Source organism: Mirounga angustirostris, unplaced genomic scaffold, assembly GCF_029215605.1.
Source record: "Mirounga angustirostris isolate CCGP_5_RB_7025 unplaced genomic scaffold, mMirAng1.0.hap1 SCAF_1, whole genome shotgun sequence".
Classification (NCBI taxonomy): Eukaryota; Metazoa; Chordata; class Mammalia; order Carnivora; family Phocidae; genus Mirounga; species Mirounga angustirostris.
Window position 1 is genome coordinate 94,288,313 of NW_026991709.1, and position 13,835 is coordinate 94,302,147.

At 41.5% G+C, this 13,835-nt stretch overlaps 1 protein-coding gene across 8 annotated transcripts in view; it reads left to right on the plus strand.

Annotated features, from left to right (window-relative positions):
• The window catches only part of MECOM (MDS1 and EVI1 complex locus), a 541,263-nt gene that overhangs the window by 105,318 nt on the left and 422,110 nt on the right, over window positions 1–13,835 (plus strand). The window contains exon 2 of one of the 8 annotated variants that reach the window (XM_054504331.2): window positions 6,632–6,677. The exons of the other annotated variants lie outside the window; for them this stretch is intronic. The gene's annotated coding sequence lies outside the window, so the exon portion shown is untranslated. The remainder of the gene's footprint in view (window positions 1–6,631; window positions 6,678–13,835) is intronic. 8 annotated transcript variants of the gene reach the window in all.

Consider the following 13,835-nt stretch of genomic DNA (forward strand, 5'->3'; position numbering starts at 1 on the left):
AAGGAGAGAAGCCTTAAGAAACCAAGCCTGCTGACATCTTGATCATGGGCTTTTAGCCTCCACAACTGTGAGAAAATAAACTTTTGTTGTTTAAGCCATCCAGTTGAGCTATTTTGTTATGGTAGCCCTAGCAAACTAATACACGTAATTGAGCTATGAGCCCAGAAGAAAGTAGAAATGGCCTTCCTGATCAGCTAGCAGTCTCTCCCACAATGTGGAGAACACCATTTACTTACCATTTGTTTGTTTATTCATTCATTCACTTATCCTCCCATTCATTCCATATTTATTGAGTGCCTTCTAGGCACTTGGGATAAGGTGAATGAAATACACCAAAATCTTTGCTCAATTACAGATTAGGTTTTATCAGATATTAAAGCAACCAATTACCATTGTGTCACCCTGCCTTATTTTCTCAGCAACTGTCACCATCTGAAATTATTTTGTTTATTGATTTGTTGGCTTGCTTATCATTATCTTCCCTCCTCTTCAAAAATGAGCTGGAGCCCTTTTTTGCCTTATTTCTTATTGTGTCCTTAGCGCCTGAAAGATGCTTGGCACACAGGAGGTTTTCAATATTTATTTGTTGAGGATTGAAGCAGATATCATGGAATTAAATTCCAGGAAGCAAAAAATATGCAGTGAATGATTTTTTTGATTATAAGGGAGAGTGAGCAGAATTTCCTTTTTTTTAAATTAAAAAAAAAAAAAAAAGTGCCTAGTAGCCAATCCAGTCCTTTAGTCCCTGAGGCCTTTTCAGCTGTTTAATCCTAAAATTTGTAGTTGCTTTCTATAAAATATTTTAAACTCAAAGTTCCTGGTATACCCAATATGCTCATTATAGAATATTTGCATCTGAATATCTCTTGGTTTCTCATTGACTTAGGCACAGGGTCATGGAGACTCAGAGTGGTTGGGGACGAAGAGAGGGTGCTGCCCCATTCCCTCACTTTAGTGATCAGGAAAAGCAGACCAGGAGGTCAGGCTTGCAGAGCTTGCATGTGAGAAAACTTAGCCAAATCTTTAGATTAGGTCCTGCAGTGAGTCATCTAGCACTAATCCTTTTCCTATTTTCATTAAAGGTGGAATTGAATGGTGATTATGAGTGTCAGCTCTGGACCAGGCTGCCTGGGCTGGGATACTGGCTCCCAATTAACTAGCTGATTGACCTTGGATAAGCCCTCTGTGCCTCAGTTTTCTGTATAAAAATAGAGATAAGAATAGGACTCACCTTATAGAGTTGTCCTTTAACTCTTTTAAGAGTTAATACCTGTAGGGGCGCCTGGGTGGCTCAGTCGTTAAGTGTCTGCCTTTGGCTCAGGTCATGATCCCAGGGTCCTGGGATGGAGCCCCACATCGGGCTCCCTGCTCTGCGGGAAGCCTGCTTCTCCCTCTCCCACTCCCCCTGCTTGTGTTCCCTCTCTCGCTGTGTCTCTCTCTGTCAAATAAATAAATAAAAAATCTTAAAAAAAAAAAAGAGTTAATACCTGTAAAGTACTTAGAACGGTGACTGATAGCATTTAATAGTGCCATAGTAAGCATTTAATAAATGTTAGTCATCATCATTATTATTATTGCTTTTATGATGTGATTAATTACATAATATAACAAATGCTTAAAGAATGTTTACATTTCTTTTTTAAGTATATAAAGAATTCCAGTAAATTTTCTAATATTTATTGACAAAGAAAAAAGATATATGGAATATCAATAGTTTTCATTGCACCTGAAGAATGGAACGTAACTCCTAACTATAGTTTCTTCACTGAGAAGTTAGCCAAATATTTTTTTGAGATAAAATGACACATCTCAAAATTCATCCTTTTAAAATATACAGTTCTCCAAAGAAGTGGCCCCATTCCCCTTAGCAATCACTCCCCATTCTCCCTTCCCCCAGCTCCTAGCAACTACTAACTGACTGTCTGTCTTTGTCTATATTAGACATTTCAGATAATTGGACTCATATAGTAAGTGGTCTTTTGGCCCTATAGTATATGGAATCAGGCAGTAGGTCTACCTGCTTTTACTTAGTATGATGCTTTTAAGGTTCATTCATTTTTTTTTTTTTATGTTATGTAAGTCACCATACAGTACATCATTAGTTTTTGATGTAGTGTTCAATGATTCATTATTTCTGTATAACACCCAGTGCTCATTACAACACGTGCCCTCCTTAATAGCCATAAGGTTCATTCTTAAAAGGCATAGCAGAACTTCATTCCTTTTTATGGCTGAATAATTTTCCATTGCATGGGTAGACCTCATTTTGTTTATCCATTCGTCAGTTGATGGACACTTAGGTTGTTTCTATGATTTTGATTATTATGAATGATACAGCTATGGACATTTGTGAATGAGTTTTATGTGGGCATACATTTTCAGTTCTTTTGAGTATGTACCTATGAGTGGAATTGGGTCATGTAGTAACTGTAGGTTTAACTTTTTGAAAAATTGCCAAACTATTTTCCAGAATGGCTGCACCATCCCCAAGTATCCAGGATACAATATTTGATGATTAATTCAATCTTATTTAATTGAAGGAGAAAACGGAATCATTTGAACGTCGTATTCATCGTAGAGACTTACAGTTGTTCACAAACATTTGAGAGACTGAGTCTCAGCTACTGTGATGGGCACTGTATAAAACAAAGTAAATGAGACAGTTTCTATTTTCCGGAGTTGATGGAAATTTGTGACATTTCAAAGTTGACCCTCCTCCCCCCCTTTTAAAGTAGAGATGGCTATTCTCCTTTTCTATTAACTTTTTTTCTCTTTTGGCCACTACTATCAAACTTCTAGGGAGGACTTTTACTCAGTACTAGATTTGTCAAGACCCGAGGGCAGAATGGAGCATGATGAGGTGGACATTGGGTAGGGAGCCAAGATGTCTGGGACCAAGAAACTCCCCAGTTGGGGGATGATTTGGGTATAACTAATTGCCTACTAGTTCCATGACTGACAGTGGCCTTTCACCCCATTAGAGACATAATTTAAAAAGGAAAAATAAGCTATCTCTCATTTATAGAGACTACATTTATTTTCCATGCCAAGAATCTGGTGGAAATTTTCATTTTTACAGAATTACTCTGTTGTTTTGGTTCGGGGTCTATGTAGTCATAAAATTTTGTGAGCTGTGGCAAATAATATGTATAATTGTATCCACAGATCTCTGCTTTAAGAAGCAGGCTTCTAAGGATTATGTCTGGTTATTGCCCACTGAAATGTGTATTTCTTAAGGACAGCAGATGGCACTTTCCCAGGTAAAAGGTGGAAATTTACCGGGAGCCATCTTGAGCTTCTCATCTTGGGACAGTCTGGTTCTGTTCCTTCACTAGGAGGTCTAATATTCATACTCTGTCAGCAGCCTCAACCACTGTTTCACCTCACTGAAATGGGTGACAATTACAATTCATCTTGAAGCAAAGATGGTTTACTCTCTGTGTAAACAGCTATGAAAGGAGGCAAATGTATTTGTGGAAAGTAAAGTGAGCCTTTAATGGTCCCATGTCAGAAATTTTCTTCTCAGGAGCCTGTTAAGGTGGAGGTGAGTTAAGTACAGGATGTAAACAGGCCATCTCCGCCTGGCAAAGACTTGGTAGCGACAACTCTGAATTTACTGGTTTTGTTTGATATTTCCTAATCTGCTCACTAATTTTAAGCTACACTAATTTTATGCTTTGTCTTCAGTAGCAGTTGTCCTTCCCCAACCTACTTCTCTGCCTACCCAAATCCCCTTCAGCCTTCGAGGTCATTCTCAAGCCAGCCCTCGTTCCCATTCCCCCCATCTCTCCAGCCTATAGAGAGTTTTCTTCTCTCCTGACAGACTTGTCGGAATGGTATGAGTGAAATTGTAGTTGCTTTCTAATGGGTGGATGTGTCTGCCCACCAGATTGCAAGCTCTCTAAAGGCAACAGCTCTTTCTAACACTGTTTTTTTTTTTTTTTTTTTTTAAAGATTTTTTATTTATTTGAGAGAGAGAATGAGAGAGAGAGAGAGAGCACGAGAGGGGGGAGCATCAGAGGGAGAAGCAGACTCCCCGCTGAGCAGGGAGCCCGATGTGGGACTCGCTCCTGGGACTCCAGGATCATGACCTGAGCCGAAGGCAGTCGCTTAACCAACTGAGCCACCCAGGCGCCCCCTAACACTGGTTTTGAATCTGCTTCAGGACAGTGCCCTGCCTAGAGGGCTTCCTCAGTCAATATCCACTGGTTGGATTCATAAGCCTACGAGGGGCAAGGTACCAGCACAGTAGCTATTGGTTCTCATGAGAACACTTCGTTCGGGAAAACCGTGCAGGAAAACTTCTAGGCTTTGCTCACCTTAGAAATGACATGCGATCTTTTCTGTGCTCTCTCCTCCCCCACTAGGTGGGCCTCAAGCAGATGAGGGATAGAGAGAACATGGAAAATCCTGGGCAAGCTGTGGCACTGGGGGAGTGTGCTTATCCTCCAGAACAATTTAATGGAGCCCACACCTGCTGCTTCGTGACTAGGGTTTCAAAGCTTTCAGAACTGGTGTATGCAAAGCTTGTCTTTTGATATCAGGATAAGTTTCAATGGATTTAACTTGTGTTGTAATCAGATTTCAGCACAGGAAGCTTTTTTCCTGTACCTACAATGAAACTATCTCTCTCTAAGGCTGTTTGGTCACCGAAATATAAACAGCTAGGTCCAGTTTTCTCTGTCACTCCTTAGTCCTTTCTTGTAGAGTCCTCTCAAAGTGGAAGAGAGAAGTTATAAGGAGGCAGGTGTCTGTTTTATTTATTTGTCACCCAATTATGGATGACTCAAATTCTTTAAGCTTTCTAAGCCTTAGTTGGTGCGTTTGTAAAATGGAAACCATGACATCTGCTTAGCGGTATTGTGAGGAGTAAATGCTGTATTGCTCGAAGAGCACCTGTAGCAGAGCAAGGGAAAAAATACGTCTCATTAATCAGACTTGCTCTCTCTTCTCCTTTCCTTTCTGGTCTGAATGCTGCAGGTTGCCTCCGATCATGCAAGAATACAAACCTTGCCTTGTCTTGCTTCTGCAAGTCTCCATTCGAACGGGAAGCCTCTCTGTTTTCCCTTGCACATAACTAGCATGGCTTTCAAGTTATCACACTACTTACCCGAATCAAGGAAAAAACAAGGAAGAGGGCGGAGGAGGTTTATTCTTTTCTGCAAAGGGGAGAATTAAGGTTTTAACACCACTTTAAATTTTAGAGCTTGTCTTCCAAGGAATTAAACATGCTCTGCCTTTGTCGTGTTTATTGATTGCATCCCAATGAGTTAGGTAGGGGTATATATATGAAATATATGAAACATATATGTGGTATATAGGACATGTGATAAATTATATATATATTTATTTATACATCTGCTGCTTTACTTTGCAGATGGGAGGTTAGGGAAATGGGAGGAAATAGAGTACTGCCAAGCAATCTGGCCGGGTCTGCTTGCACACGTGTTCTTACTTGGTTAACTAGAGAAAAAGGTGGAATTTTAGCAAGAAATGACTTCCAATTAGGTTTTCAAATGACAAAATCCACTTCACAGTAATTTTTTCCATTTGTTTTTTTGTTTGTTTTTGAGTCTTGCTTTGGCATGACGGCTCATTATTAGTGGCCCATGTAGGCCTTGAATAGGGTCTGGCTCCCTATTTTTCTTTCCATTTAGAGTATGCATCTTTTAGAGGAAGTAAAAATGAAAAAAAAAAGAAGAATTAAAAATAAGTGATTTATATATATGTACATATATATATTCTTTTCTCTAAAAGGAGAAAACAAGATAATGAAATTAGATTGGAAAGGTGTTAATACATTGGTATCGAGCTCTCAAAGAAGATAGTACATGAAGAGGACAGAAGTCCAAAGGGAGAAGGATGCTGAATCTGTGGAAGTTTTTGGGTTATGTGTCAGGCCACAGAAGGGATCAACCAGGGGGACGGTGATGAGCTGGGACTATGAGAACCAGCGTCCTACTGCCCAGCCCAGCCCTCTCCAGAGAGCCGTTTTTTGCTATCAGCAGCTTAGGTAGGTAAGGGCAATGTTAAGGAAGCCAGGTAGCAGATAGGAAGAAAAGTCTGCGCCAGACAGGCTGGCACCGACATGTCCTTGGGAGGAGGATGTGGCACTTCCCAGCGGGAGGAATGAGGTAGGAGCTCCAGACCCATAAGGATGATCAATAGTCAGCCTGAATCTGCAGTAGGGGAAAACCTGCCTCATACGCATTCTCACTGCCCAGGGGAGAGGAGGGGATAAAGGAGGTTTCACCAAGTGAGCATAGTGCTAGGTGCCTTCTGATCATCTCATTCGACCTTCACAGCAACCCCGAGTAAATCTTGGCTAAGAGTGCATAGTTTCCTAGGACTGCCATAACCAATTACCGTAAACTTGGTGGCTTAAAACAATAGACACTTACTTTCTCATAATTCTGGAGGCCAAAATTGAGGTGTTTGCCCTGTTGGTCTCCTCTTGGAGGCCCTGAGGGAGAATCTGTTGTCTGCCTCTTTCCCAGCTTCTGTTGGCTGCAGGCAACCCTTGGTGTTTCTTGCCTTGGGGCTGCATGCCTCCAATCTCTGCCTCTGTTCTTTCCTCTGGGCCTTTTCCTCTGTGTCTCTGGGTCTCAAATCCCCCTCTCCTTCCTTTTAGAAGGACACCAGTCTTTGGATTTCGGGCATAACCTGAAGATTTGAAGGTAAGACACACCAGAAACCTATTACAAACCCTTTATAATCAACCTAGATTGAATTGTATCATTTCCTTCCTTCCTTGCTTCCATTATTCCTCCCTCCCTTCCTTCCTCCCTCCCTCCCTTCCTCCCTCCCCCTCTCTTTCTCTTTCTTTCTTCTTTTTTTCAAATATGGAGATGGTGAAATAGAATACTTAATGTCTGGTTTGTAATAATTTGTCTCGTGTCTGGGGTGTTTGGATACAGTCCAACACACCATCAAGAGAGCTGGGTCTTGAGGTGGCCAGTGCCATATATTATTATTCTTTCCCTGAAAGGTATGATGTGGACAAACTATAGGTCTGCCACCGGCTGATGTGTACATTGCAGAAGTCTCACTACCTCAAGTTTTCCTTTCCTCCTATAGTAGATGAAGGAGGTTGATACAGGAGATAATATGTGTTTTTAGATAGCCCTTCTACCTAGCACATACTCGCACATTTGTAGAAAATTGTGTATTTTATAGTCATGTTGTAAAGTCATTAATACGTTTTCAGGGAACATGTTAAAATATTCAGGGATTTCATTCCTGTGTTATTCTTACTTAAAATAAATTGATGGATGGATGGGAATTCCCCCCAATGCAGAAGAGTGTATACAGTGATATTATAGCTAGGTTCTTGTATGTAACATTTTAAAAGAACTAGAAATAAAAGCATTATAGCAATGATACATGTGAAAGTACAAATCTATATTTTGGTAGGAAAACAAGTTGAATTCAACTGGAAAATAAGTTATTGGCTCAATTCAATAATGCATTTTCCTTTAAAATAATAACTTCATTTATTCTACCCACTTAAACCTAGAGCTCTCTTCACATGAAGCTTTACTTTTTTTTTTTTAAAGATTTTATTTATTTATTTGACAGAAAGAGAGAGAGATCACAAGTAGGCAGGCAGGCAGGCAGGCAGGCAGGCAGGCAGAGGAAGAGGGAGAAGCAGGCTCCCTGCTGAGCACAGAGCCTGATGCGGGGCTCGATCCCAGGATACTGGGATCATGACCTGAGCCAAAGGCAGCCGCTTAACTGACTGAACCACACAGGCTCCCTGAAGTTTACTTTTAAACACATTTTCACCATGGTGAGGATTTTGATGTCCATGTATATGTAAATTTCAAATCATTCCTATTAGGATAACTTAAAAAAGAAAAATAGGAGATTGGGAAAAAAAAAGTGAAGTGATTTGTAGAGCAGGAGGTGGGATTGTGATGAAATCCAGGGGAGACGAAGCTGGGGCACGGAAGTGGGTGGGAGATTTGCGTGGGGGAAAAATGAAGGAGGCCGTCTCAGGCTGGGCCTCTGGCACGATTCGATTCGGCAGTCAGTACGGAGTCTCAGGCAGACGGCACTCATGTTGGATGGAGAACCGGAAAAAGAAAAACGTGGCTTCTCATTATGATCTTTGCAACGATGCAAAGTCAAACTGGAACCACCTGGTTGAAATTGTGCAGCAGAAAGAACCTGAAAAGATTCGAACAGGGAGAAAGAGAAATTACTGTTTATTGAATTATTATAAATCTAGGATAGAAAGATTTTGTTGTTACACTCTCGGTTTTGTGTACTGTTTTAATTTGTGTTTGTTTAGTCCAGGCAGACCTTTGTAAGGGCTGCATATATGTATTTTCTGACATTTCCCTCTTGCCTTTGTTTTTTCTAAACTTACTTTCCCTTTAGGATCTAAAGATTCTACCCTGGGGGCATTTAAATTGAGGAGAGACTAGAGTGTTTTGTTTTGTTTTTTTCTTTTTTAACTTCAGCTCAGTTTGTATACATAGACAGAGCCCTAATATAAGCCATGTAGCAGAGAGCCTACTGTGTAATAGGTATTTGGTCAAGTGTTGACTCGCCACCTGTACCAAAAAGACTTAGTAGCTACTAATAATACTTTCTTTCATGTACAGTGCTGTGTTACACCTTAGGTTAAACTGGGAATCTATACCATTTTTTATAAATGCAAGCCTGACTCTTTGGCCACTTACTTGTCACTTCGATGCCGCTGCTGATGCAGCTAACATTTATTAGGTGCTTACCATGTGCCAAGCATTGCTTTAGTCACATTAAGTTATTATCACATTTAATCTTGTAAACAACTCTAAATGGGTTAGCTAGTTAGTAACCAGTCAAGTTGCTCAAAATAGTCAAACTATGTATAAACGAAGTGTAGGTTGTTTAAAACATATCTTTTTTATTATTATTTTTTTTAAGGATGCAGATACTTAAAGTTTAAAACGAAGGACACTGAGGGAAGAAAATGTCAAGATATTGACCAATGGATGGGTAGTAAAACTTAATTATGTTACTTAGGGAAGATTATAAATCAGAATAATTTAAGAAGATTGTATTTTCTCCATTTGTTAAACTATAAAATGAACACCAGGTTACGGTCGTGCATTGATTTTAATATGTATCTGAGTTTTTACGAATTGAAATTCAGTCAAATCATATATTTATATGAAGCCAGGTAATTCCTATAGCAAATAGTAAATATTTGTTTACATTTACAAGTCAGCTGGATGAGACACAGAATAATGACTCATTCAGTGGCCAGAGCCAAGAATTGAACCCTGCAGTTGGGATTCTTGCTACTTTTTCTTTTTTCTCTCTACTTGATTTCCTCTCCCTCCTTTTCTTTAAATATTAATGAACATGCACATTTTAGGATTCATACCTAGTTGTTTTCCCAAGCTGAACTATAGCTGAGAATGAGCCTGATTTCAAATACCCCATGTTGGTGTTCAGAAAACAGAGCAACACTGAAGTGTGGTACCTTATAGGTTCACACTCTCATGAACTCCAAGCGCCTCAATTGTCAGTGGACCATTATGGCTTGCACATGGTTTATTTGGTTTGGAGTTACTTCAACTTTCCAAAGACATAGTGAATTTGTAAAAACAGATTGTTAATGATAACCCAGAACACTTAGGTCTGAAATATTGGGTGGATGCCGCAGTTAGGATATTTTTTTTTCCTGATGGTTGTCTGTTCTTTAAAGGCATGGCTGTCTAGTTGCCACCGGATTGAATGCTTCTGAAGATTAGCCTCTCATTGTTTGAATGTTTTCATAGCATTGTTGTAATAAAGCATCTTCATACTTCACAGTTGAGATCTTGACTTTTAGAATTAAAAAAAAAGTCAGGGGCTAATCATAACAATTAGCTAATGTGTCAACAATTAGCACTTTCCATCAACCTGCTCTAAAAGGAGACTCTTCTTATCCACTAGCAGACAAAAATGCAATGATGTAGTTAAGAAAAGCACTGAAATTGGCTCTTGAAGTCCCCTGCTGTAGCCAGCTAAATCCCCAGGGTATTGTTTACAGTGATTATTCTGCCATTATGATGTTATTGCATAGGCGGAGGGGGGGGGGGAGTATGCTCAAAATAAGTTGGTTCTTTTTTTTCTAAAAGACAAAACAAAGCATTAAAAGAAAACAATCCCTTTCTGGCTGCTTTTGGAAAAGTAGAACAAAGCTGCTGTGAAAGGTCAGCCAGTTACAGTACTTCAGTGTTTAACTGGTAAATATTTTTTAAAAAGTGTATTTAATATTTTACCATTTGGAAAATTTTCAATGTGCTTCAAGTCCAGCACAACTCAATCAATGAACGGTTTGAGAGGTCTCTGGTGGGGATTTCTTGACAATGGATGCATTATATTCTGTGGCCATCCATACAGATGGCCGCTTGGTTGAAATATGTTTTAACATCTTTTATATAATCCTTCTAGTAGTACAAGAACATTTATACTGCATCTTTTATAAAGAACCACACGGTCCTTTACACAGGCCCATATATCTATGTAAATACCATAGGTTTATCTTTAGAACAGCCTTAAAACAACTTGTAAATCCCCAGTAGCATCTCAGAATTCTGTGGGTAGGAAAAATTGTAACTAAAACTAGGATCGCCTTTCAGACGGCTCCTGTGAGTCCTTGCAGGCTACTGGCAGACTGCAGAGGCGGCGGGCCGAGGAGAGGTGTGCTGGCCAGGCCGAGCAGCGAGCAGCGAGCAGCGAGCAGCGAGCCACTGCCAAGCCTCCTATCAATGGGGCAGGACGGCTTGCAAAGTGAGGGCCTGAATGGCAGCCAGGGCTGTTGCCTTAGAAAAGGGACAGTGCAAGAGGAACTGAGCTGTCCTCTGCTGCTAACTCTTGGCAGGGAAGTCTGGGGGCCTGTGTCCATGCTAGACATGACAAGGGAACACATTTGAGCCATCTGCAGAGTTGGAAACAAAGACAGGCTTTGGGCTTTTGCAACAAGCAGAAGCCGGTGAGTGAGCTCAGTTGGGGCTTCCCGGAGGATCTGCAGAGCGCAGAGTGGGCTGTCTCACTGAGCAAGGGCTACAACAATGGTGTTTCTCTCCAGTATTTCAGGAAGCTGGTTGCTGTCAAGATGTCATGCAGATTTGATAGACAAGATGGGAAGCAGAACTATCTTGTGTGTGTTTAATTTCCACTGAAATAGTTTCCAACCAACTTCAGTTTCTGGGTTCCCCATTCCCCAAGTTCTAAAGCCTTGCACCTCCAAGTGTGGTCCCTAGGCTGGCTGCATCAGCATTCCCTGGGAGTAGGTTAGAAACGCGGATTCTTGGGCCTCACCCTAGACCTAATGAATCAGAACGGGTATTTTAACAAGATCCTCAACTAATTCGAAGGCACAGTATAGTTTGTGGATCATTCCTCCTCCTCTAAAAGATGTAGTGGATCATATTTGTTCATTTATTTTTCAATGCATATGATTAGCAAAAAATGTATTGAGGATGGGCACTGGAAAAAGATGCTATTTTACTCTTGAAGGGCTGACAGTTTAGTGAGGGGACAGGTAGGTAAAAAGGAAGTACATGTGGAGATGTGTTCAAAGTGGTTTGACACACAGAGAATGGAAGTGTGTCACTCTGTCTTGAGGAATTCCCGCAGGCTCCATAGAGGTTAAATTTGAGTGTTGAGTCTACAGGGAGTGCATATATGTCCAGGAGGAAGGAAAGAGTCTTTCAGCCAGTAGAGGTATTACATATAAAAACCTGAACAAACATGGGTCATATAGAAAATGATGAGAGATTTCAAGTGGCTAGAGGCCAGGTGTGTGCATGTGTGTGTGTATGTGTGTGTGTGTGATATGTGTGAGGTGTATTGCAGCACTTGATTGTGGGACTTGATGAAGACAGAGCTGTGTTTTCTGCTTCATCTCCAGCACCTAAAGTAGTGCTTGCTGTATGCTAGGTATTCAATGAATATTTGGAGGAAGAATGAATGAAGAGTAAGACAGGAGAGGTAGTACGATCTGATTATGAAGCTAATGAATGGGGACTCTATCTTAAAGGCACTGGAGACTTTTAAGCAGGTCAGTAACATGCTCACATTAAATGTGGGTAGCAGCAAAGCAAATGATCAGAGTAGGGGAAGCGTGGAAGAAGGGGTCCAGGGAGGAGGCCATGGCAATAATGTAGGAGCTGGTGACGAGGGTCTGCACACAAGTTGTGGCACTGGGTGTGGACAACAGGTCCAATTACAAGATGCTTAGGAGACGGAATTGGGACGACTCCTTGCTTGCTGAGGAGGTGAGGGGAAGGGAGAGAAACTTCTCAGGGGGTTTTACTTTCTAGTTCAGGTGACTGGTGAGAGGCTCAAAGCAGAAGAAGGGCTGGGGAAAGCCATTTAATTTGTTTTGGAATGCTCCATTGTAGGTGCCTGGGGAAACATCCAGGAGATATCCATGAAGTGGTTGGAAAACTAGGCCTGAAGATACAGATTTGGGAGTTCTTGGTCCTGAGCACAGGAAAGAGAGAGAGAGCGTACATGAGAAGTACAGTGTGATAAGATGGAAACCTTGCCGTGCCAACAACGTTCAGGGGACATGCAAAAGGCTGCATTACTTGAGCCGAGGGAGTACAAAGAGCTCATCAGAGAAAAGAGCAGGGCAATTTCAGAGGCCCCACCTTTCACACTCTTCTAGCTCTTTGTTTTGCCTTCTTAGCACTTACAGAGCTTTGGTTGCATATTTGTGATTATTGATTTGACTGACCCACTGAGTGCATCGAGAGAATGCATCCCGTTCTAATCACAGGGCTGGGAGCCGAGAAGCTACTCATTGCATTTTTTTTTTTTTTTTTTTTGCATAAAGGAAACAGGAGGGAATTGCCCATCCTGTCCAATGTCACAGAGATGTTTAGTAGAAGTAAATCTAGAAAAAGCTCATTGGATTGTCAGCTTTCACTGGCGACCTTTGGTGTTAACAGTTTCGTTGGACTCCAGAGTTTTTTTCTTTGTTTAAAGATTTTATTTATTTATTTGACAGAGAGCGAGAAAGGGAACACAAGCAGGGGGAGCCGGAGAGGGAGAAGCAGGCTTCCCGCGGAGCAGGGAGCCCGATGTGGGACTTGATCCCAGGACCCTGGGATCATGACCCGAGCCGAAGGCAGATGCTTACCAACTGAGTCACCCAGGCGCCCCTGGACTCCAAAGTTTTGTGGGTTGACCAGTGAATGGGGGCAGAGCTGGGGCAGATAGTATAGGTTAGTCTTTAAGGAAATTTGGCAGTGACCGGAGGGGCTGAAAGAAGGGAGGGGATAAGCTGGTGTATGAAAGGAGAAGTCCACCATTTACCAGAATGTTATTAGAACATAGAACGTCTACCAAGTGCAAGTCACTGGGTGTTAGGCACCGGTGACAGAGCAGTGAATACAGCAGACGCAGATGCAGTCCCTAGATAAGAAATAATTAACAACACAATTAGTCAAATAATGAATGCACGCCAAGAGTTCTGGGATGTGAAACTCAGGACAGGTGCAGGATGCGGGATGAGTGCTGTGTGAGAGCGTAATAGAGCAGAAACAGTGTGGGAGGTGAGGAAGGTGAGCTCCTAAGGATGAAGTGGGCGGAGAGCATTCCTGGCAGAGGGAACAGTATGTGCAAAGCTCGAAGGTAAGAAAGAAGTTGAAGGGTGAAGGAGAAGCTGCAGGGCAGAAGGACAGCAGCTCAGTATGTGACTGGTGAGGCTGGGTTAGGGGAGAAGGGGTTCAGTTATGCAGGACCTTGAAGGCCTTGCTGAGGACATGGGTCTTTCCTTTGAGAGCCCTGAGGAGTCACTGATGGATTTTATGCAGGAAAATGCTAGGATCTGATATGTTTTTAAA